A 22,864-nucleotide genomic window follows, 5' to 3' on the forward strand; every position below is an offset into this window, starting at 1 on the left:
ACATCATGACACTATTATGGAAACTATACAGTTCTGTACTATAATCAAGACATTTATACAGAGTGACAATTTGGAGTTTTTTTTGGCTCCTTAAGCTAAATATCAGTGAAGATATTTGACATATAAATCAGTAGTAATCATATTGACACTTCACCCAGTGTTAGGCTCTTTGTTTATTCCACTTGTGCTTCCTTTGGCAGATGGCAATTATGTTTTACTTCACTACCATATTGTGGATGCCAGAGAACTTGCATTTGCCAAGGAATAACCTCCTGAGATGCAATGTCATGAAGTGGAATGATGTAGTCTCACACAATGAAGTCATCATTTCTTTGCACTTGCTTGACAGTTTAAATTTTTACCATTTATACTATGTGTTTTCAGTAACATTCTGCCTACAGGCAACCCAGGCTAAATGTCAAACTGGCTTCATTTCTGGAGATACATTTCCAAAACTGTTGAGTATTTCGTGCTTCTAGTTGTTTCTTCATGGTCTTGAGTCTTTGACAGAATGTGTTATCTTCTGCATCTGGATTCTTTCCAATTTCTCTTTTAAATGTGAAGTTGACTTCTGGTGCAGTATCTTGTCCTATAGGAGGGTAAAGCACTTCAGCTGTACAGTTCACTGCTATTGTTTTTGAATAATTTCTTCCACAGAAAACTTAAGGCGATACTTATGTCCTCTTCCTAGAATATCCTCCTTGCTGCCTTGTTTGGCTGTCTGCACTAAAAACGCGTTGTGAGGGAGAGTCCCTTGCTGGTAGTTGATGGAGTTCTCTGTCATCAACACCAAGGCCACCCTGGAGGCAGGGTAGTGGGTCGGTGGAATTTCCAGTCTTGGTGAGCGGCGGCTGGGTGAGCATGGGTCTGTCCAAGCTTTACAGGGAGCATACCAGTGCACCACTGTCCAGCCTGCTTTGGGTTGCCGAGGCAGAAAAGTTGGCGAGCCCTGCTGGGCTAGGTGTGAGCCTACCTAAAATTTAAAAAAAATAATTAAAAGTTTTTTCATTTAGAGTTGATATACAATATTATATTAGTTTCAGGTGTACAACAAAGTGATTAGAGATTTATGTAACTTACACAAAGTGATCATCCCTATAAGTCTAGTACCCATCTGATACCATACATAGTTATTCCAATATTATTGACTATATCCCCTGTGCTATACTTTACATCCCTGTGACTTTTCATAACTGGCAATTTGTACATCTTAATCTCTCTTCCTTTTTCACCTGTTCTCCCAACCCTCTCTCATCTGGCAACCATCAAGTTCTCTGTATCTTTGAGTTTTTTCTGTTTGTTTATTTGTTTTCTTTAGTTTCCATATATCAGTGAAATCATATGGTAGTTGTCTTTCTCTGTCGTGACTTATTTCACTTAGCATAATACCCTCTAGGTCTATTCATATTGTCATAAATGGTAAGGTTTTATTTTTTATGGCTGAGTAATAGTCCACTGTATACACATACCACCTCTTCTTTATCCATTCATCTATTGGCAGATACTTAGGTTGCTTTCATATCTTGGCTACTGTAAATAATGCTGCAGTGAGCATAGGGATGCATGTCTTTTTGAATTAGTGTTTTTGGTTTCTTCGGATAAATACCCAGAAGTGGAATTGCAGGGTCCTTCTTTGTCTTTGTTACTGCCTTTGTTTTAAAATCAATTTTGTCTGATGTAAGTATTGCTACCCTAGCTTTTTTGTTTGTTTGTTTCCGTTCGCATGAAATATCTTTTTCTATCCCTTTACTTTCAGTTTGTGTGTGTCTTTGGATCTAAAGTGGGTCTCTTGTAGGCAGCATATGTATGGGTCTTGTTTCCTTATCTCTTCAGCCACCTTATCTCTTTTTATTTGAGCATTTAATTCATTTACATTTAAAGTAATTATTGATAGGTATGTAGTTATTGCCGTTTTGTTATTCATATTTTTTATCTTTTTTCCCCCTCCTTCTTAAAGAAGTCCCTTTAATAATTTTTATAATACTGGTTTGTGGTTGTGAACTCCCTTTAGCTTTTTTTTGCCTGGGAAGCTCTTTATCTGTCATTCAAAAGCTTAGCTGGGTAGAGTAATCTTGGTTATAGGTGCTTGCTTTTCATCACCTTGGATATTTTGTGCCAGTCCCTTCTGGCCTGCAAAGTTGTTGAGAAATCAGCTGACCGTCTTATGGGAGATCCCTTGTGAGTAACTAACTGCTTTTCTTGTTGCTTTTAAGAATCTCTTTTTGTCTTTAACTTTTGACATTTTAATTACGCTGTGTCTTGGTGTGGGCCTCTTTGGGCTCATCTTGTTTGGGACTCTGTGTGCTTCCTAGACTTGTATTTCTGTTTCCTTAACCAGGTCAGGGAAGTTTTCCATCATATCTTCAAATACGTTTTCAATTCCTTTCTCTTTCTCTTCCTTTTCTTGTACCTCTATGATGTGAATGTGGGTAAGCTTGATGTTGTCCCAGAGATCCTTTAAACTATCCTCATTTTTTAAAATTCTTTTTTTGTTGTTGCCGTTCCAGTTGGATGTTTTTTGCTTCCTTGTCTCCCAAATCACTGATTCGATCCTCTGCTTCATTTAATCTACTGTTGATTCCCTCTAATGTAGTCTTCATTTCAGTTATTATATTCTTCATTCATGATAAGTTCTTTTTTTATGTTTTCTCTCTGCATTTTTATGTTTCCTATGTTTTTGTTTAGGTTTTCAGTGAGTTCATCTACTCTTCCCCTAAGTTTATTGAGCATCTTTATAACCAGTGTTTTGAACTGCCTCTGGTAGATTGCTTGTCTTTATTTTTGTGTTTCTTTATTTTAGAGTTTTGTCCTTTTCTTTCATTTAGGACTTGTTTCTTTGTCTCCTCATTTTGGCTGCCTCCTTGTGTTTGTTTCTGTGTATTAGGTAGATCTGTTATGTCTCCCAGTCTTGGAAGAGTGGTTTTACATACTGTGGGGCCCAGTGGCACAGTCTCCCTGGTCACCTGAGTTGGCTGTTCCAGATGTGTCCCTTGTATGAGTTGTGTGTGCCCTCCTGTCTTTGTAGTTGAGTCTTGATTACTGTTGGCATGTCAGTAGATTAATTCTCAGGCTGACCGGATGTGAGGAATGGCTATGACGACAGTGGACGAGCTATTATCCAGGGGCTGACCACGTGGAATAGGATTCACTTTAACGGGGCTATGGTTCCTGCTAGTCTTCCCTTTGGGTGTGTCATTTGTGGAGGTAGTTGAGTGATACTCTGGTGTGATCTGAAGCCCGCCATCCAATGTCTTGGTTCCAGGGCCTCTTGTGATGCACGCTAAGGTCAGCCACAGCCTGTGCCCTGCCTGGGACCACCTAGTATGAGCTACAGAGTGATTTGCAGATGGTTGTCACTTGTGCTGGGCTTGGAGGTGCCTGGGATAGGCTAAGCTGCAAACTAGGCTGGCTGCCACTAGTGCCAGGGTTGGTGCCGCTTAGCATAAGCTACATTGCATACCAAGGCCAGACACTGTTTATTTGAGGTTTGTGGTCCTTTGAGAGATTTTAGGAAAGTCTGCAGCATAAGCTGAGTTAGGCCGTTTGGATGGAAAAGTGGCTGGAAGAGCCTTGGGTCAGCCTGCAAGTTGGGTGGGGCAGGGTCTCAGGGAATCACCAGTGCAGAGTGAATGGTGTTAGCCAGGTCGTTGGAGACTCAGACTTGGTGCCTACCTGCACCTGCAGGCTGGGTATGAGGAGGGCTCAGTAGCACTACAAAGGCACCCACCTGCCATTTCTGAACAGTGTTGTCTGCCAGCTTCCTCTCCCGCTTTTGCCCTGAAACCAGATAATTCAGTTCCTAACTGTATATCTCTGGTGCCTTTCGAGCTACTGCTCTAGTGCTGGAGCTCAGAGAAAGTGAGTCTGTCAGTGCGTAAGTTCATGCATGGGCCTTTTAAGAAGGCACCTGGGTCTCCAGCTGCCTGCTGTCTCAGCCACAATCTCTGCTGGTTTTTACAGTCAGAAGTTGTGGAGACTTCACTTCCTGGCCCTGGATACTAGGCTGGAGAACCCAGTGTGGTACTGGGACCCCTCGCTCCTCAGGGGGGGACTTCCACATGGAAATATTCATCCCCATTCTTGTTTGTCGCACGTAAGGGACCAGCCCATTCTGTGTCTCTCCCCTTCTTACCAGTCTCAACATGGCTTCTTCTTTATATTTTTAGCTGTAGGACTTCTATTCAGCTAGACTTCAGGTGGTTCTCAATGATGGTTGTGGTGTAACTTCATTGTAATTTTGATGTGGTTATGGGAGGAGAAGAACACAGCATTTACCTATTCTGCCATCTTGACTTGAACTGCCAGGAATTCCAGTTAGAGGTTATATCTGAGGGAACAGAAACTGCTCTGGTAAGTTTAGGATTTAGTTAAATATTTGGGTGACATATGCCTGCCTCACAAATCTTAGCAAGACCAGCTTGTTTTTGTTGTAACCTAAGAATTACAGAGAGAAACTTGAGACACTTGAACGTTTTATACAGGAGAGCCTACCATCCCTTGAGCAGTACTGAAAATATCCCAAGAACAAGTGTTTTGTTTATTCCCTGTCCCGATGCTTTCTTTAGTATTCTCAATCCTCTGCCTCCCTTATTGTTAAAAGTATTTGGAAATGAGGCTTTGTATTTTTTTAAAGGAATTTGTCCATTTCATCTATGTTGTCTAATTTGTGGACATAAAGTTGTTTGTGATATATATTTTTTATCCTTTTAATATCTATAAATCTGTACTATTGTTGCCTTTTTGACTCTTTATATTCATAACGTGTCTTTTTTCTTGGTAAGTTCATCAGTTTTATTGACCTTTTAATTTATTTTCTTTTCTTTTTTTCTGTTCGAAATTTCATTTTTCTCTGTTACTGTCTATATTTTCCCCCTACTTATTTGTTTTGGTTTCATTATACTTTCGTTCTTTTAGTACCTTAAGGTGAAAACCCAAATTATTGACTTGGCAGCTTCTTTTCTAGTAGACGTATTTAATGCTGTAAATTTCCTTCTGAGCACTGCCTTAGGTGAATATCTCAGTGTCACTCTGTTGCATTTTCATTTTCATTTACTTTGATATGTTTTCTTATTTGTCTTGTAACTTCTTTTTGTTACAGAGGCCATTTAAAAGTGTATCGTTTAATTCCCGGATATTTGTTTTGGTGTCTTTATGATCGCTAAGAATAAAGTTCTAATAAATTAGAAACTTTGGAGAGAATGCATTTGAAATTATACATAACAACATGGCAGATTTTTCACAGTAAAGTGAAACATTGTCACGCTATTGTCATTATATAAACTTGGAAAAGGGTATCTTTGGCTATTTTGTTATGCTTGGTTATATTTTTAATAGGATTTGAAAACAAATTTCAGGACCCTTCTGAGCTATGTGTCTTATCTTTGTTCTTTTTAGTGCATTATCATTGGGCAGAACTGGATACTGAAAAATTCCTGAAAGATGCTAAGTACCTACACTGCTTTAAGAATTTGGAACTGAGTCATTAAAAGGAAGACAGAAATAAGAAATTGAGAACCGGAAGAGCCCTGCAAAACAACAACGACAACAATAACAAAACCACCAAAGGAACGTTACCATTTTCTGTTGTTGCTAATAGAGGAAGAGTGCTGCTAGTACAGGGGAGTGTGCCCCATGCACATGGCAGCAGGGCATACACCTGTACCTCCCCCACAGGAAGGTATTGTTGGTTCCTATGATATCTTGGCTTGCATTTGGAACAGGCTGGCACAACATCATTTGTCATCAAGTTCTCCTTTCACAGTGTGGTTTATTTCTGCGTGTCCATGATGGGTCTCAAATGCATTCATGCTGTCCATGTTTTTCCCAGCACTGGCCAATCCAAGGCCCATGTTAAGGTGTAAAGAGAACAATCATCAGTGATTATGTATTGTATGAGACCTTTGCATCTTGTAAATTTTCTCTTTTTTCTATAAGGAAAGAATAAAACTACAAACTTCCATGGCCACTTTATTAATAAACAAATCCTTCTGTGTTTCTGCTTAACAATTTTTTTCTATAGAAAAACATATCTGACCACTCTCTATATCTATACTTTTTCCCCCCAATAATCCTCTTGTAAGAGGCCTTCTCAGAGTGACCTACACAGGTTTCTGATTCTACAGTGAGAACCTGAATGTGATAATTTATAGTTGATGAAATTTTATTTGGACATGAGATAGCAGGAAATGGGAGTGTACGTAGGAAGGGAATCTAGTTTCAGAATGGCCAGATTACTGAGACCAAGTGTGACTGCCATGTATGGTTTATCTACCATAGGGAGGTGGGAGGAATGCTTCAGCATGTTAGACATGCAGATGCCCTTTTTCAGGAGTTGCATGATTGTTCATATTTCCAAGCCAACATCCCCACAGTTATGTGAAGAAAGAACCACATTCTGCCAGAGTTTCTCAGTTCATATTAATCTACTAGTAGCATAGCTATAGTGATCATTTTGAGATATTATATGGTATCAATAGTAATATATACATTTATATAATGTATCTATAATATATTAATGATTATATAAACAGAGTTATCCTCTCTTGAAATAGTTCTGAACTGATACAGATGGTCCATTATAATTCATGATAATTTAAACCTCTAGGTTTGAAATCATTGCATACAAACTCCTGGTCAGCTATCCCAGCTCTATGGGCAGTGAAGTGCAAGAAGCTCTTGTGTTTGATTTATCTAGGTAGGCTTTTACAGAGTGGATTCAAATTTAAAGTAACTTGACTATACAGTTTTGTAAACTCAGCTGTATGGTTGTGGACTGGCTGAACAGATTTGTCATATGTTTCCCTACCACAACATTTTATCATCACCAAGTAATGCTTATTGAACAGCTGCAGCCTATTCTTGTGGTAATGGGTAATGAGGATAGCATAGAGAGAAGAGCTAATGTGTTTAATCTTTAGGTGGTGGTAATATGATAAAGTCTCACATAGCTCAGAGTCTAGTTCCTGGATCTCATTTTAAAGGGACTTAGACAAATTGGAGTGTGAGCAGTGCCATGGAGTCAACTTGCTGAAGGGTCTGAAAACCATAAAAGAAGAAGAGCTGAAGAGAAAAAAACAAAACTCTGAATATTTGAAAGATATGGACAAGATACTGGGTAAGGAACAAAACTAGGAGCAATGGGTAGAAGTTGTATTAACATAGATGCTAGCATGACTCAAGGTAAAGCACGATTTAAAAGTGGATGGCGATGGAAGGAACTGGGCAAATCAGTGTAATGATAGAAGCTTCGCTCATCCCCTCTTGCGACCGCATCAAAGTTGAGATGGAAACACAGCAAATGGCAAGCAGAGTCACCTGGGAGTCTAGATGAGCAGAAGCCCTACAACTAGGGAGAGAAATAAGAAGTCACCCAGCAACAGTTGGAGGTAAGAAGGGATGAAGATGTGAGGCTGCCCAGTCACCAGCAGGTGAATGAGAAAGAAGCTACTGCAGCTGTAGCTGGCAGCTGTAGATGCTTCTTACAGGGACCATGTCCGTGAGCAGACTTCCGCAGTGACGGACCTGTTTGCTCTGAGCACCAGCACCAGGTCGGCTACTCTGGGGTCACAAGAGACTTTCAAGGGGACACTGAGTTGTCAGAGTGAGGGCCAGAAGTGAAGCTTTCTATTGGGCAGAAGTGCTGGTGGTACCCATTGTTCCTTTGTTGAGCCCACCCCCATCCCAGTGTGCAGACGCAGCACTGCCATACCTGAGAAGGCATCAAACTGGGTAACTGGTCACTCCTTCCGGATTACCTGAAACTCCACCTCCCCTACTCGTGGCCCCGCCCAAGCCACATTCAGTTGTGTTCTTGGCAAGTACTGTGCCACTTGCTGAGCAGAGCCAAGACTCACTCTGGTGGCAGCTGTCCTTGGTTTCTGCTGTGGATTCTTGAGGCAACTATAAGCACAGCATCTGTGGATTGCTTGCTGAATCTTAACAGGTGGCCCCAGGAGGGGCACAGGCTGGGGCTCAACTTGGCCTGCAGCAAAACCCTTCTCAGGACTGTGCCACTGGACACCTACTACACAAAGCCATGCTAATAATACTGGGAGACTTAAGAGCTTTGATTACTACATAGAAACAGACATAGAAAGGCAGCCAAAATTGGAAGACAAAGAAGCAGAAACCATATGAGAGAACAGAACAGAGATCCAGGAAAAATGGAGTCAAGCAATCTCACGGATGCAGAGTTCAAAACACTCGTTATAAAGATGCTCAGTGAAATTAAGGGAAGTGTAGGTGAACTCACTGATAACTTTAACAGAAAAAAAAATGGAAATTATAAAAGGGAACCAGTGAAAAATGAAGAATACATGATTTGTGATGAAGAGTATTAGAGAGAATCAACCAAGTGGATAAAGAAGAGGATCGAACCACCGACATAGAGGATGGGGAAGCCAAGGACATCCAATCAGAATGGCAGGAAAAAAGTAACCAAGAATATAATAATTTAAGGAGCCTATGGGGCACAAGGGCAACAATGTTTGTGTCATAGAGGTACTCAAAGAGGCCAAACAAGAAGTTGAATATATATTTGAAGAAATAATAATGGAAAACTTCTCTAACTTTGTGAAGGAAATAGACATACAACACCAAGGAGGCCCACACCATAACACATCATAATTAAAATGCCAAATGTTAAATACAAAGAATCTTAAAAGCAGCAAGAGAAAACCACTTAGTTACCTACAAGGGAGCTCCCATAAGACTGGCAGCCGATTTCTCAAAAGAAGCTTTGCAAGACAGAAGGGCTTGGCACAAAATATTCAAAGTGTTGAAAACCCAGGATCTACAACTAAGAATACTATATCCAGCAAAACTATCATTTAGAGTTGCAGGACAGATAAAGAGCTTCCCAGACAAAAATAAGCTAAAGGAATTCATCAACGCCAAGCCAGTATTACAGGAAATGTTGGAGGGACTTCTTTAAGAAGAAAAAACGTATCAAAATCACGAATAAAGAATGGTAATAACTCCATTCCTATCAATGAGTACCTCAAATGGAAAAATGTTAGGTACTCCAATTAAAGATAGGGCAGGTGAATGGATAAGAAAACAAGACTCCTACATACGCTGCTTACAAGAGACTCACTTCAGATTAAAAGACACACACAGACTAAAAGGAAGAGGATGGGAAAAATATTGCCTCGATGGACCTAGAGGGTATTGTGCTGAATGAAGTAAGTCAGATAAAAACAAATGCCACATGATTTCACATACATGTGGAGTCTAAAGAAGAAAATAACAAAAATGGAAATAAACTCAGATGCAGAGAATATTTTGAGAACTACTAGATGGGTAGGGGGTTAGGGGGGAAGACAAAAAAAGGGCAAAGTAATTAAGAAGTACAAATGGATAAATACAAAGTAGTTGTGGAGATATAAAGTACAGCATACGGAAAATAGTCAACAACGTTGTAAACAGTATCTAAGGGGGAAGAGGAGTACCTGATTCTGTGGGGTGACCACTTCATGAGTTATATAGATCTCTAATCAACGTGCTGTACAACTGAAATGAATATATTATTGTATGCCAAGTATAATCGAAAAAACATTGAATCGTACAATGTATGAGCAACTAATTGTCTATTATGCTTCAATAAAGCTGGGAAAAAAGAAACTCCCATTCTAAAAAAAAAAAAAGAAAGAAAACGGATGGCAATGAAAAAAGTGGATGGTGATATTGGGAGCTGTTGGTGTTTGAGTAGAAGTTCTGAGCCTACTTATATATGGGGACATTTTATTTAAAAAATTTCCCTTCTTCATAGTATGCAGAGAACATGGTAAATATTGGAAAATGTTTGCTACTTTTGTAGCATTAGACTAAAGGAAAGCTTTTCCATCGTCCTGAAGTTCACTTTCAACATCTAGGAATGGAGAAGAAGCAGTGTGTACACTGAAGACTGGCTCAAGAGGGTCAGATCTAGCCGCAGGACAATGGTATAAATTTAAAAAGTTCAAGAAGAAGGCCCATGACATCCACAGATGCATCAAAAAAGTAGTTAATTTCTGCCTTCCTCTTTCCCCTTTACTCTTCTGAAGGTTGTTTCTAACTCTTACTGTGGACTAATTACTAAAATTGGATTTTGGGTGCAGTTCTACTTGCAGAATATAAAACTATCCATCTGTATGTGCCTCCTAACATCTCCAACTCCTCCTTTCTGCTTGTTTATAAGTCTTGCTGTTTATTGTCCATTAAAACATCATTTGAATGAGGATGGGAGAGGAGAGTCGTACCATGTACGGCTTTTCGGAGGAGTCTTGGCAGAACTTGTACTTTAGACAGAACACCATCTGATAACACTGGGTACTAGGCTACATTTAATCTTGCCTTTCGTGGTTTATAGGAAACCAAGCTCTTTGGGTGACACAAAACATAGACCAAATAAAGATACTTCATAGCATCATCCACAGTTGGTGGTCCTTGGGAAGGCATTTTCTTTATCAAGCTGCATCCTGACTAGATGAGTGCCAACTGGCAGATAGAGAATGTGGTATTTCATTGATTTGATTGTAAGGAACACATAATTCCACAAACACCGTCTCCTCCGACATGGTGTCGTTTCAGTAACTCTAAAGCCAGAGTGGTGATCTTTCCTGTCAAACTGACTTGTCAGATTCCCTGCCCTTTTTCACAAAGGGACTTTTAAAATTTGTAATTCACAATTCATTGCTGACTTGAATCTTTTGAAAATAGATAAAGAATCTCAGATGACATGGAATAATATCAAAAGTAGAGCCTCCCATCGATGGTATTAGAGAAGAGAAATCACGTTTGAGGAGAATCTGCCTCCTGCAGTTGCTACCAAGGTTTTTTTTCTCTCTTGGTGTACAGATTCTAGTGCACTAAATTTTTAGAGGTTCTGGAAAACAAAACCTTAAATTCTCATTATGAAAGTATTTGTGATGGTATTTTAGATTTGTTAAATTAACTTTTGATAATATATTCCATATTTATAGGGGCCTTTAAAATAATTTTTTTGTTTTTGAGTCTTCCCTAAGTGTTAGTGAGTTAGAGGCTCTCTCATCAAGCATTTTACCATGTGATGTGCCCTTGAGAACTGAGTACAGCTCTGCTGATGTGGTGTGACCAAGGCCCCTGGACAGTGGTCTAGTGGTCTAGTGGTCTCAATAGGCCAAGGGGTTACACAGACTTGGAGTTGAATCCTGGCTGTGCTGTTGACTTGCTGCATAAATGCGGCACAGTTTATTTGTTCATTCAGCTCTCTGAACTTCCATCCCTCATCTATACAATCTTGGAGCACAGTAGTAAAGGTTAAACAAGAGATATACACAGGCGCTGGGTATAGCACCTTGCAATGGTGCACTCACATCTGGGACACCAGGCACGTTACTGTGCTAATGCAACTCAATGTACCAGAAGTGCTTTCTTTCAGTACCTGCATCGCATTTTTGGCTCTCACCACACCTGCAGGTAACTAAAATCCCAGGCTTATTTCATATAACTGTCTGGCCAGTCAAGAACCCAAATGAAGAACTTAATTTTATTCTTGTGGGCTCAGCCTGTGATTCTGGACTATTGAAATATTTCAAATGTCATGCTGATTATTCCTCCCAGTTTTGTGTCATCTTCAGACACATTTTCTATATCTTTATCCAAGTCTTGGCTAACAGATGCACAGGATAGAGTTGGCACTCTATTGGATTTCTTCTTTCAGGCCAATAGATGCATTATTTATATTCTCATTCAACCCACATTTCCCTCCCACATCACCTGTTCTTGCTAAAATCATGCTATACTATTTTCACAGTATTTAGGTGATTAATCCAATGATTCAGAAAAAAAAAATATTAGTACAGCACAATGCATTACTTGTGAACTCATGCTGGCTTCCAGTGATCACTGTGTTCTTGTCCACAGGCTCACAAACCATCTGTCTAATCATCTAGAATATTCTTAGAAATCCGCATCTTCCTGGCCAGTCTAATGTGTGTAGTATCCATCTTTTTGAAACTGGGATTTTTGACGTTTGGTTGTCTGCCTCCTCTCTTTTCAGAATATTTTTCTAAGTTATCTAAGTGGTAAGTTTGTTCCATAATTACATCTTTAAGTTATTTCAGAACTTTTAAAATTTCATTCAAAGGACCTATTAAGTCTGGCTTCACTATAACGGGCTTCACATCTTCTTTTATGACCTTTTTTGAGTTTGGAACATTTGGCTTACAGATAAAAAACTAACCATTTGAGCATTTAACCATGACCAAAGCGATTCTAAATCTTTTATGAATACCAACTTTTGTAATTACCACATCTCTTTTTGATTCCCATTTTAGAGTTGAGGAAAGTGAGGCTTAGAGAGGTGAGGTAACTGTCAAGAGCTGTGAAGGGTGTTAGATCTTATCCTATTTACAGAGTAACCAGTTAGCTTGCCATAGTCTCCTCGGTGCCATCAGAAAATGGGAGACCCAGGTCAGAGACAGGACTGAGCTTTATTACAGCAGTGGAAGCTGATATCAGCATTTGTGCTAGCTCCCTGAACCCCAATTTCCACAATTAAAGATCCTTGGAAATATAGTTCCAGAGCAAAGGCAGCCAGTTCCTCTGCTCAGAAGATGTGCAGAATCATCAGAAGCCACAGGGAATTGTCACCCAACAGGAACTCTTCCTGAACCACTCCATTTGGAGGTGATGGAGTTACGCTTCAAAGCCAAGCCATCAAACTCCAGAGCCTGCATTCTCAGCCTGTCTCTATTCCTACTGGATTGCCCCACTATGACTACATGAAGGAAGGCAGAACTGAGTTGGACGCCATCTTCACACAGTGCGTGTCTTACAGTCCTGCCCTGAACATCGTTCTTGTTCAAATCCCCTTTTTCTTGTCACTCATTCCATCCCGTTAGCCTGTCCAGATCCCGTCTCCACACTTCTCTGTCCAGGGAGGCAACCTGGGTGCACTTGCTCCCTGCTTCTTGTTAGGTTCAGACAAACAGAGGCATCTGCAGGCAACCCAAGGACTGAGAGGAAGCATGGTGTAGGTCCCCCTGGCTCCTCCCTCTATGAAGGCAAAGGTGCAGCACCTGTCAGGCAGCCTCTCTTACAGCTATTTGTAAATTTTCCAGCAACCTTCTTTCCCTCTGTCTTAATTCCGTCCCTTCAGTAACTCTCCCTAGTTCCCTCATTAGAGTTGGTCACCTGTTTGCCAGACTCGGTGGTCCTTCACAGCCTGCTGCCATGCCTGGCTGCCTGTCTCAGGGTTTCCTTCCTACTGAAGTGTACAGGCCCCTTTACTGCTCTTGCTGAGATTGAAGCCATGAGGGCTGTTACCAGCTTGTAGTTAATTTCTTTGGAAATTATGGGGATTTTTCTCTATAGTCCTTTTTGTGTCACATATGTTAACAGTTTTATCTAAGCACTCTGCCCCCCATTTCACTTTAAAGTCTTCAGTTGAGGGTCTGTATTTCAAGCACTTGCTGTCCTGGTGTTGCAGGCCAGAGATGGTCAGGCCTTCTTCCTCTTCTGAAGCTTACCTTAAATTGAAGGAACTCTCCTATTTTCTACCCTGAATGTCAGAACTTTCAGAATTGTTCTAATACAATAGCCACCTAGCTACATGTAACTAAATTAATTAAAATTAAATAAATTACTGCATTTTCTTTGTCCATCAATAGATAGGTTGTTTCCATATCTTCACTCTTGTGAATAATGCTTCAATGAAGATGGGGATGCTGGCATTTATTTTAAGATATTGATTTTGTTTCCTTTGGATATATACCCAGAATAGAGTTACTGAGTCATATGGTAGTTCTATTTTTAATTTTTGAGCAACATCCATACTGTTTTCCATAGTGACTATATCACTTTACAATCCCACCAGCAGTGCACATGGGTTCTAGTTTCTTTATATCCTCACCAGCACTTGATATTTATTATCTTTTTGATAATAGCCATTCTAGTAGGTATAAGGTGGTATCTCATTGTGGTTTTGATTAGCATTCTCTGATGATTGGTGATATCGAGCACCTTTTGTATACCTATTGACCATTTACATATTTTCTTTGGAAAACGTCTATTCAGGTCCTTTGCCTATTTTTTAATTGGGTTATTATGATTATTTTCTGCTATTGTTTTTTAATCAATTCTTTATATATTTCGGATATTAACCACTTATCACATATATGATTTGTAAATATTTTCTTCTATTCCATAGATTGCCTTTTCATTTTGTTGATTCTTTTGCTGTGCAGAAGTTTTTTGGGGTTGATTTAGGACCACTTAGTTTATTTTTTTATTTTATTTTTTTGTTTTTTTTTTTGCTTTCGTTGCATGTGCTTTTGGTGTCATGTCCAAGAAATCTTGCCAAGGCCAATGTCAAGAAATTTTTCCCCTATGTTTTCTTCTAGGAGTTATGATTTGAGTCTTATATTTAAGTTTTTAATCCATTTTGAGTTATTTTTTTATGAATAGTATAGTATTAAAAATAACGGTAGCAATAATAATTTGTTAATGGATACACAACACAGAAAGATGTAATTTTTCCAGGTAATTCTGTGAACAGCTAAGGCTGAGAACCTCTAGTGTAATAGCTCTTACAATGTACTTTCCCCTTACAAAGCTTCTTAATCACACCTTTCTTCCTTTAAACCTTAACGATAACACATATGGGATAGTATCTTACATGTAAAAATGCTTTTACAGACATTACCTTTTTGCTGGAACAATTCCATACTATAGCCAGGGAAGAATCTCACCATTATGTAGATGACACCACCAAGAAAGAAACTGACTTGCTTGAAGTCAAAGAAATAGTGACTGAGCCATGACTTGAACCTAAGGCTCCTGATTCTTGGACCTCATTTGTTTCTTTGTTTCTTTGTTCATTTGCTCATTCATTAGTTCATTCATTCACTCATTCATTCAGCAGTCTATATCAGCCACCATGCTAGTTGCCAGGCATACAAAGATGATATAACTGAGCCCTGCCCCTAGGATGCATAGTCTGCTGAGAAGACGGACGGACATGTAAGCAGGTAACCAGAGCAGAGTGGCAAGTACTTCAGTACAGGTAGTAACCAGGTACCAGGTGCTCAGAAGATGATTGAGTAGGTCTTCCAGAGCATTCAAAGGAAGTGATTTTTGAAGGAAATGCCAGGGCAGTTTAATTGGTGGTCTGGGACATATAGGGGATATTTAGACACAGTGAACAGTTTATACAAAAATATACCTAGAGAACAAACCTGGAGAAGCAATATTCTGGGAATTTCAAGGGAGATTTAATATCTGGACATAATGCCCCATTCAAGACCTTACAAATCTTTCCCACTTGAGTCTTCTTCTTGTCCATTTGCGGGTTACTCAGTGAAATTGGGGCAGTATCCTTAGAGAAATACCAGAACTCCAGATTCTGGACCATTTGGGGTGGTATTCAGAGGAAATGAGCTTTGGTCTAAGGGTTTTGTCTCTCTCATCTGGGCCAAGCACAGGGTCAGGCTTTGCTTTTTGTGTGTGGTATAATGAATGGGGTGCCCTTCTGAGGAAGCTCAGTGCAAGACATGGAACAATTAGTTGTGGCCCAGAGCGTGGCCTGCTAGGTCTCTGTAGGCATGCTACTCGCTTCAGTTTTTGAATTTCTTTCTGGCACACATTGACGCAAGTGAGTGTTGCTGCTCAACTGGAAAACAGAAATGCCACATAGATAACTGACAGCAAACAATGTTCTCTCCACATTTCTCACTACTTCTTGAAGATGGGATGCTTCTAAATGAGAACAGAGAAAGAGGAGGCCCTCCCTGCCCAGGGGGAAATCCTAGAAAAAGCCACATCAAGCTGCACTTTGATTGAGAGCAAGTCCCTGGGCATAATTATGATATAAATCCATCAACCATTTGACTGGGAATAAAGCGGGCTCATTTCCCCTTACACAGGATATTCCAGATGTCCCCCATCCCCAAGACAAGGATAACTAACCCATTTTAGTATACTCACCTCTCTGAAAAGCAGTTATAAAATTAAACTATATTTTGGCATTTTTGGACCGGCGATATGAAGATCCTAGAAATACGGAGAAAAATCCCGGAATTCCAGGAATCTCAGATTACAACCTGTTCTACTACAGTGTTGAAAAGATTACTTTTGAAGTTCTTTATTTGGAAATAATTTCAAACTTACAGAAAAGTTGCAAAAATAATGCAAAAAAAAATTCTTATATCCTTTATCCAGATCTGTCTATTGCTAACATTTTGCCCCAAATGCTTTATTATTGGTCCCTTACCCTGTTATATATGTGCACATGTTTTCTGAATCATTCATGGATAAATTACATTCACATTTGAGGATAAGTTACATACCTCACAGCCCTTCAACCCTGAGTAATTCAGTGTGAGTCTCCTAAGAATAGGGGACCTCTTTTACAAAACCACGGCACAGTTGTTAACTTCAGTTACACTAATGCTCTTTTCTCTAATTTATTGTCCTTACGCTATTATATCTGTTAGAATATGATAATGTCCTTTGTTGCTACATTTTTATCCTTCAGTAAAGGACTCAGTCCAGGGTGAGGCTGCCTTTTTGTAGCTTCTTTTCTCTCCAGACTAGCCCAGGAACTGCCCACTTTCCCACCATGGCCGTAGTTTCTTCATCTGTAAGACTGGTGTCAAAGTAGCTGACATCTGAGTTCCGTGATTATCTGAAGGCCTGGGTTTCCCATCACAGTGCTTACATCCTATGTGCTCTTAAGATGTTTAATTGAAGTCCTCCTTTCCAGAGGATTTGGAGTAACTTTCTATTTGAGAAAGCTTAGGTCTCACCTCCCTCTCTAAAACAGAACGGCTGGCATTCAAAAGAAATCTAAAGGCCCTGTCCTGGTCTCTAAAATATCTCAAAGGTACCTGTTTAAAATAATAATAGTAACGATGTATTTGGCCATTGTAGCCTATGGATGAGTGGAATGATAGCAATGTCACAAGGCATGGGAATGAAGAATTCAGACTATTCTGTTATGTTACCTGCACTACATGTGAAGTGGTGTGGTATTATTAAAAGTGGACTTAGATTAGTTTAAAATGTAAATTTTAAACTCTAGGAAAATTGCTATATATTTTATATAAGAAATCCTCTTTAAATATGAATACTCTGAAGGGTTAAAAGTAAAGGAATAGAGAAAGATGTACCATGCTAACACTAATCAAAAGAAAGTTGAAGTAATTATATTAATTTCAAACAGAGCAGACATCAGAACAAGGAAAATTATATGGATAAAGAGGGCCATTATATAATGATAAATGGGTCAGTTTTCCAAGAAGACATAACAATGGATGAACCTAACAACAGATCATCAAAATATGTGAGGCAAAATTGATAGAACTAAAAAGAGTAATAGACAAATCCACTATTATAGTTATTGATAGATCAAGCAGGCAGAAAATCAATAAGGATAGAGTTGACCGGAACAGCACTATTAATCAACTTGATCTAATTGACATTTATTGAATACTCCATCCACAAACAGCAGAATAAACATTTTTCTCAAGCTCCCATGGAGGATTCACCAAAATAGACCACATTCTGGATCATGATATACACCTTAACAAATTTAAAAGACTAGTAATCAAACAAAGTCAATTCTCAGACCACAGCAGAATTAAGCTAGGAATCAATAACAAGAATATTTGGGAAACTCCCAAATAATTGGTGATTAAACAGCACACGTCTAAATAATTCATGGGTCAAAGAAGTCTTGACAGAAATTTTAAAATGTTTTAACTAAATGAAAATAAACATATAGTTTATTAAAATGTGTGGGGTAAAAGCAGTGCTTAGAGGGAAATTTATAGCTTAAATGCATATATTAGAAGAAAGAGCTAAAATTAATGACCTAAGCTTCTCTCTGAAGCACCTAAAGAATAGTAACTTAAACCTAAGACAAGTATAGGAAAATAAATTAAAAATCTATTCAGTTCCCCCTTAAAAGGACATAAGAAAGAGGTTGCTGCTCTTCTTGGACAAATAATTTTGATAATAATAGCAACATCAACAACGATTTGGTGATGATGCTGATGATGATGATGGTGATGATGATGATAATGGGTAATCCTCCATAGTGCTTTCTATGTGCCAGATGCTGTTTTAAGCGATTCTCATGTACTCATATATTTAATACTTAAAATAGCCCTATGAGAAAAGTACTATTATAACCCCCATTTCACAGATGAGACACTGAGGCACAGAACCATTAAATACTTTGCACACAGATACTAAGGGGGAGGAACCAGGATTTGAATGAGACCGTCTGGCTCCAGAAGAGGCAGAACCACTCAGTACCTGTTCTGCCTCTGTCTTCTCCAGAAGAACAATGACTGGTCTTATAAAACAATTTATGTAGACTAGGAATATGTAAAAGATAGAAGGAGAGACCTAAGATGCCATCAAGGGTATGCAAGAAATACAGATCCTCTTATGACCTTATGAGCTGTTATTAAAGTTTGATAAATCATAGAGGATTGGAATGCTGCCAGGAGGTTTGTGGCAGATAAGTTTTGCACCAGAATTTTCCAGGGGAATGCCGCAGGTCTGCACTCCAGACAGCACACTTATTAATGTCTTGGATGAAGTCAAGCTCATCAAGTGGGATGATTTGCAAAGTAGAAAGGTGAGAGAGCCTCAAGTGATGCTAGAATTTAGAGCTTATTTTCAATACAATACAATTAAACAGAATTATTTGGGTAAAACAAAACTTGCAAAACATAGGCGAGACAGGACCTAGGTGAAGAGGAGTTTCTTCAAAAATGAACTTGGGTTTTAGTAACCCACAAACTGCAAATGAGTTGCAAAGGTAATATAGCTGCCAAAACATCTAATCTACTTCCAGCCTCACTGAAAGGGATCTGGTGTTTGTGCTAGAGGCTGTCAAGCTGGACACCACATCAAAATAATTTTAAAAATTTAGATGCTTGAACCCTGCCACCAGAGATGCTGACTCAGTAGGTCTGGGCTGAAATGGGAAACTGAGAATGTTCTAAAGTTTTTTAGGTGTTTAGAATGGCAGTGGGATTGAGAATTACAAGCCATCCCAGAAATGAGGTCAGGGTGGTTCTGAGCATCAAAGTAGAGAGAGTAGGAGGAGCCAGGCCTTCCCGGGTCAGCCTGGTTCACAGCAGAGACCTGAGGCCAAGTGAGCATTAATAGTCTCTGTCTAAATATGCCTTTCAACGCTGTTATTCCACTATCCTCTTGGACCTTCAAAGAGCTCTAAACCTTGGTCAACTCCACATGCTAGAGGGATTGTCCTCAGTTCTGGACTTTCCCAGTTTTCATTAGAGATACCAAGAGACTATAGACTTTGGGGATAATAGTGGTGGTTAGAAAAGTTTCTCAGGAGAAGCTGACACACAGTAGGTCCTCCCCTCCAGAGATGTTGGGTCCTTTCCTGCCTTCCCTTTTCTTGCTCTCCAGGTGTCAGGCATGTTTGGTAGCCATGCGGCTTTTCAAGTGATGGGGTTGCCAGCCTCCACAACGGCCCCAAGGATCATCACCTTCTGGTATTCAGGCTCTTGTGTAGTTCCCTCTTTCACTGAATCAGGCCTAACCTGTGTGCTCAGTAGAATGATATGAGACTTCAAGAGTACATCAGAAAAGGCACTACGGCTTCAATCTTGTTTTCTTTCTTTCTTTCTCTTTTTAAATTAAATTATTGGGGTAACATTGGTTAATACAATTATATAATTTTCAGGTGTACATTATCATTTGACATCTGTATATTCTATTGTGTGTTTACCACCCAAAGTCCAGTTTCCTTCAGCTACCATATATTTGATCCCCTTTACCCACTTCACCCTCCTCCTAACCCCCTATATTTGTCCCCCTTTACCCCATCTACCTCCCCCTTCCTCCCCACCCCCTACCCTCTTGTAACCACTAGTCTATATAGTCCATGTCCATGAGTCTCTATTTGTTTATCCTCTTCATTTGTTGCTTTTAAGTTTATAGCCCATGTATAAGCGATATGTGATTTTCAACTTTTTCAGTTGAAAATGGCAGTATTTCATCTCTTCTTTTCTTTTGGTTTCCAGTAGGTGGCGTCTAAGCCTCTTAGATCCCTGCTTTATATAAAGTCTTAATAACGCTTTTTAAATTTTCTCGTAGATATTTAATCATGCTCACAAGCCTCAGTTTCAGTCCCTGTCAGTGTCAGCAACAGTTTCGGTAGCGTTTTTCAGATTTCCCTGGGGCTCCATGGTGATTGGTCTCAGAGGGTATAGGGGAGGACCCCTCTGGGTTGGGGGTTGGGAGCTGCGGCTCAGCCTGTTTTGCAACTGCGGCTGGTAAAAATCAACTATTGTTTTTCTGCCATCTGCTTCTCTACTTTATGCCCTGATGACTGGGCCCTGCCGCTGGCTGCGTGGAACTCACAAACTTTCCCAGGCAGGGAAGTTTCTGCACCTTCTCCCCTCCCCTTCCTCCGACAAGGAGCTCCAGTGCTGCGAGGGGCAGCTTCTTTATTTCTCCCAGTCCACCACCCAACACCTGGGGTTCTGACCTGTGGTAGCTGTTATGCGCAGATCTCATGCTCAGATGTGCTGGGGTGCAGTTTGGTGTTTTTTGTTGAGTTTTAGATGTTCAGCTTATTGTTTCAAGGGGAGAGATCTGGGGACATCTCTCACTCCACCATGTTTCCTTTCCTCGTAGGATAGTCTCTTTTTTTTTATGATTAGGCTAAAAGTTTGAATTATGTTCAATAAGGAATGAGGAACTATAGAAAAATCTTCAGCATGAGAATTACCAGATTGACTTGTACAACATGGTGAATGAATTATATATAGATTCTAGGAGGGGAACCCAGTCAGGCTACTGTGAGTCTGGCAGTGGGGTAATGAAGTTAAACAAGGCTGCTTTTCCGTTTTCAAGGTGGTTTCTCCACTGTCCAGTCAGTTTAGGGGCAAGGCGACTCCATGGGTACTGGGGCTGCTGGGCTCCTCTGACCATCTGGCTCCTGCTCCGCCACAGGAGCTGCTCTGGCAGCGGCAGGGCTCGCTAGGGAAGCTGAGGCGGCGGAGCTCAACCTTGTTTTCTTGAATTGCTTGCTCTAGGGGAAGCCAGGTGTCTTGTTACAAGGACAGCCAAGCAGCTCCATGGACAACCCCATGAGGAAAGGAAACAACTATTGTACCAACTTGCCAGTCATGTGATGAATCATCTTGGAAATGGAATTTCCAGCCCCAATTGAGCCTTCAGATGAATACAGCGCCAGTTAGAAATTCGCTGAACTGTATCATCATAACCACAGATCTCAGGTCTTCTTATTACGTAAGAAAAACCACTAATTCGTATAAGTCAGAAGTAGGCAAATTTCAACCCATGGGCAAGCTGCCTGTTTTTGTAAATAAAGTTTTATTGGAACATAGCCACATTCATTTGTTTATGTATTGTCTGTGGTTTCTTTCACTTTACAGTGGCAGAGTTCAATAGTCATGACAGAGATTGTGTGACCTACAGCCTAAAATATTGAATGTCTTATCTGGTCCTTTGAGAAAAAGCTTGCCAACTCATAATATAAGCCATTGCTCCTTATTTTTCCCTTCTTGCATCTGATTGCAATATTTAAGTGATAAATGTTCCAATCCACAGGGAATTTGTTCTTGAAGAACCAGGAGAATCTTGTTGGAAAGGCTATCTAGCTTTCTAAAGTCTGCACTGACCAAAGGTTTTATTCATCAACAGCAACAATTAGGAAACAGAATCTGTCTTAGCTGATTCAAGAGACTTTAACAAAGGGATTCCTTACGAAGGTGAGGGAGGGTCAAGAGAGCAAGGCATCCAGAGACCTGCAATTACCTCCTGTTACCCTGTAGGGGGAAAGTGAGGAAGTGTTGTGACCAGAGCCCTCAAAACCTACTGAAACATTAGGGTCAATTAGTGATTATGATTCAAGCCACCCTAAGAATTCAGATCCAGTTTGAACCAGCTGTGTCAGAGCAAAATTGGGTGCTGGAACAATTACCTAGAGGAGGCAGCCTCTGGAATCACTCTTGCTGTAAGTCTACCATCTGAGTAATTGTGCAAAACAGCTTGTGGCCTTATTTGTCTGTACAATTACTGCCTCTTTACTTGATTTTGCACATATAAATTGATATTTTCCCTCTCATCACACATGCCCAAACCATGTTTTAGTTGTCATTTTTTAGCCAGATTTTTTTTAGCCATAGTATTAGCAATAATTAAAGGGGGAACTGAGTTCTTGTAGTATTTTCACCTCAAGAGAAACCTAGAATATTCAAACTCTCTCCAAAATATAAAGTAGTCTCCTCATTAAAGATTTTCCAATTTTATATTTGATCGGTCAGAGTAAAAGAGGCCTTGAAAAATGACCAGACAGAGTCTCCTCCTATTATTGCCTTCCCAAGTGTCTTTGGGTCAGAGCCAAATGCTCCAGGTGATCTCACCTGGTGATCTGCAAACACTGCCACACTGACTCTTATTTTGTGTATATTAATGGTCTTACCTGCTGGTACATGCCAGAGCAGAACTGCTATCTTTCTTCTTTAGATGCTGAGACACAGGCTGAGCCTCCAGCACAGTTTAAATGTTTTAAAAGAGGGACCAAAGCTTCCTTTTCCGAGGACTCTGCCTGTGATGTAAAAGCAGCTTCAGAATGACCACCATGCTGTATACCTGCTTGTTTGTGCTGTAACTTGCCATTCTATTTACTATTGCTATTTTACAAATTACCCCCGAAACTTAGCTGCTTAAAACAGCTATTTTGTTATGCTTACCAGATTCAGTTGGTCAGGAATTTGGGCAGAACACACTAGGAATGACTTGTCTCTGCAGCCCAATTTCTAAGATTTTACCTAGGAATATTTTAATGCTAGGGATGACTCAACAGTTGGATGGCCAGAATCAGCCAAAG

General features: G+C 39.9%; 1 protein-coding gene and 1 pseudogene across 2 annotated transcripts in view; one reads left to right on the plus strand and one right to left on the minus strand.

The window, feature by feature from the left end:
* Positions 1 to 5,965, plus strand: part of DTD1 (D-tyrosyl-tRNA deacylase 1) — a 154,808-nt gene extending 148,843 nt beyond the window's left edge. Inside the window, exon 6 of one of the 2 annotated variants that reach the window (XM_023537646.1) lies at positions 5,395 to 5,961. The gene's annotated coding sequence lies outside the window, so the exon portion shown is untranslated. Of the gene's footprint in view, positions 1 to 5,394 lie in introns of both variants that reach the window. The other variant, XM_011370711.2, reaches the window with a different exon arrangement.
* Positions 135 to 10,556, minus strand: LOC105299506 (annotated as a pseudogene).
* Between the last annotated feature and the right edge of the window lie 12,308 nt (positions 10,557 to 22,864).

The sequence above is a fragment of the Pteropus vampyrus genome, unplaced genomic scaffold (genome assembly GCF_000151845.1).
Source record: "Pteropus vampyrus isolate Shadow unplaced genomic scaffold, Pvam_2.0 Scaffold7, whole genome shotgun sequence".
Lineage (NCBI taxonomy): Eukaryota > Metazoa > Chordata > Mammalia > Chiroptera > Pteropodidae > Pteropus > Pteropus vampyrus.